General features: G+C 48.3%; 1 pseudogene; it reads right to left on the bottom strand.

The window, feature by feature from the left end:
* Positions 1-402: 402 nt before the first annotated feature.
* On the bottom strand, positions 403-1,255 carry LOC125945741 (uncharacterized; annotated as a pseudogene).
* Between the last annotated feature and the right edge of the window lie 1,903 nt (positions 1,256-3,158).

The raw sequence follows: 3,158 nt of genomic DNA, 5'->3' as shown, positions 1-3,158 counted from the left end.
TTGTGCGTGTTGACTTAATCAGTTAGAAGAAAAAGGTTATCGAGGGAGGAAGCAGGTGGATGATAGAAAACGGTGACTATGATTGTTTTTTTTTTTTGCCCAGGTACAATTTACACCAGACAGATTCGAGATTTGCCGGACGAGAGATAACCGAAAACTTCAGGTCATACTTCAAAGAAAGGGCGACTCCACCTCCCTTGCCAGTTTTTCGGTCTGATCGGACAGCTACATACCCGGTGGAGCGATTTCAGGGTCATATATGTGATCGCGAAGCCAGGTTTCAGTGACGCCGATGAAATGAGGGGAATAGGATGTTACCAGAAAAAGAAATAATGGAAACTTATTCGCTACACTTCTTGCATTCAAATTCAAGAAAGTGAGGTTGTAAGAGTTGCGGGTCTGTCAATGTGAAGACGAAGTAGCTGGGGGAGTGTTTGACAAGTCTGCAGAGAGATTGGAATTGTTCACTGGGGTGTTTGCAGCGAGACCTGAATCGTTGACTAGGGCGTTTTCCGCATCATTCCACCAATACCGTACATTATTTATGAAAACGTGGTCATAGCGTAACCTCACGACAGAACCACGTTTACGAAAAAAAAAGAGGTTGCTGTCCATAGCTTCTTGCGAATGGCACGCACGTTAGCTGAGAAATCCTCAGTAACATAAAATTTTGTTCCTTTAAGCTTTGAGACAATTTTCATTATCTCTGTCTTATTCCTGAAGTCTAGTACTCGTAATATAACGGGGCGCGATCTACCTTCACGTTTGGCGCCAATTATATGACAGCGTTCAATTGGCGGGCATTCAATGTTAAGTTGCTCTGTGAAAAATTGGCGTACATTAGAAAAAAGCGTCTTGTTGTTTTCACCATCATTTTCGTCAAGTCCATGCAAAATTATATTGTTGCGTCTGGAACGATTTTCAAGGTCATCGTTCTTTTTTATTAATTCCGAAACGGCCCGAGATAAAGAGCGTACATCAGAACCACACTGATCAAACGAGGTACTAGGATCGGCGGTGTTCTTTTCAAGGGCGGCCACACGGAATTCCAGCGCGTCAAAACGCTTGTTGACAGTTTGCTGAAAAAGCTTGATGTCAGCGATATCACGAGCCATCAGTTTCTGCCCAGCTAATAGTTCGGTCAGCATTCCGGAAATATTGTTTGAGTCGTTATCTGTCTTATCAGTTTCAGATGAGCATGAAGCATCATCTGAGTTACTGGTATTACGAGTCCCCTTTCTCATAGGGCCAGGATTTAATTCTACATCACCGCTAAGTGCCAGCCTATTGACGCAGTACAGTGCATGTATATAAAACAAGACAGACGGTCTCCATCGCACCGTCCACGTTCACCGTCCCCCGTTTATCGCCGCCCACCAGCTGTGGAGGAGGAAAACTAAAAGGTGAATTTCCCAACGCAAGAACTGCGATCTCCTCGAACTGCTCAAGGTCTCGTTTTTCCTTGCGAACGTCATTGAAGTTTACGCTGAAGATGTTGTCATTCACGCGCTTGTCGACACGGTTGCTGCCGTGTCAGTGATTGCCGACCAGCTTCGCCGTACACTTCGAAGATGCACGGCCCCTTTTTCTGCCATTTCGCAGCGTACAGCAAGCGCTGAGCGAATCGAGCCTTTAGGGACATGTACTGTCCGTGCCGCTAAAGAAGGCAGTACCACATTGAGTTTTATTCTGCGCTACTCTGATGACATCATTCTAGGCTAGGACGCGTTGTCGTCTCATCGTGCCCTCATAAATTGTGCCCGTGCGGAACTTTCACTGTCTAAATTTTGTGGCAGTCTTTTGCAAGATTTGCTTCCACCTACTGCTGGAGTGTTCGTCATCACCGATACCAATATCCTTCCTTTCTTGCCCGCCCTTAAGACCGTTTCCAGTGCTGCATTCTACGATTCCACATTTCTCTTCACGCCATCTAAACTTGCTGCACGCCGTCGTATCTTCGCGATTCCTTTCGCCCTTGCCATTCGCCATGGTTCCAGCGCACTTTAGTTACGATTCCATTTTAGAATGGAATCGTAACTAAATCGAATCGTAACTTTACCATAACTAATATGGTAAAGTGTCTGGAAAGCAACAGAAGGGCGGAATTTGGAAGGAACGCGTGGGAATAGTAAGTAGAAGTAAACAAGGTGCTCTGGGAGTGAAGAGGCATTGCGTCTCTCTCTTACAATGGCGAACTCATCTAAAACAGAGATTCGCCAGAGCCTAGCCATCACCAGACCACTGCGACAGCCCACAACAATGTCAGTGGACGGCATCCAGGTCTCTTCCGCAGCATCAAAGCATGGCGGCGTTCATCGACTCACGGACAGTCGTCTCCGCGCTTGTTAGGCAGCTGCAGAACATAGTCACCGTTCTTTTTTTAACTGTTGGAGATGCTGCGCATCCAAGTAAATCAACAACCGTTCTTCCATCGTTCAGCGGAATCCAGGACGACCCCGACATCCGGATACACACAGTGGAGTCTGTCACTGCGAAGCTACGCTTGGCCAGCAGACATCAAGAAAGCCTTCGCGGAAGAACATCTGTGTGGGGCCGATGAGGCGTGGCACCTTTACGAAGGGCACAACCATACAACGTGGACAAGCTGGAGTCGCGCCTTCATAGCTTTATTCAGCAACCTTTCTAGCGCGTACGACACGGGTTTTATGGAGATGAGGACGCGCCAGCCCCGTGAGAATATGGATGCTTCTGGATGCTTCCAGCCCTTCCTGAGTCTCTCAGTAGGCGCCACAGTATGTGCTGCATGACCTGTGCGACCCTATTGATAGTGCCATCCTATCCGCGCTGCCAGCGGACATTACACCTCAGGTCTTCGTCCGAAAAGGCGGTGGATGTGCAAGGCGTCAAAATTCGTCACGTAACGGTCCCAACGCTGGTGCCTTTTGCAACCGACGCTGTCATGCGGCGACATCATTCCTACGGCCATCTGACGCATGGCTACATGAATTCTCCCGGAGATCCACGACAGCGCGTTTACTACCAGACGTCCACACTTTCTATTTCCAGTATCCATGTCCGAGGTATCGAAAATTTGATGGCCCTTCTCCGTACCGGAGCGGAGTGTACAGCGTTGCTTCGATGGCACGCCCACCCTGGACTTCAGCCCTGGACGAAGGCGCTTCTTCAAGGGCTAGAGG

The sequence above is a fragment of the Dermacentor silvarum genome, chromosome 5, assembly GCF_013339745.2.
Source record: "Dermacentor silvarum isolate Dsil-2018 chromosome 5, BIME_Dsil_1.4, whole genome shotgun sequence".
Taxonomy (NCBI): Eukaryota; Metazoa; Arthropoda; class Arachnida; order Ixodida; family Ixodidae; genus Dermacentor; species Dermacentor silvarum.
This window is presented reverse-complemented; position numbering and strand designations above follow the sequence as displayed.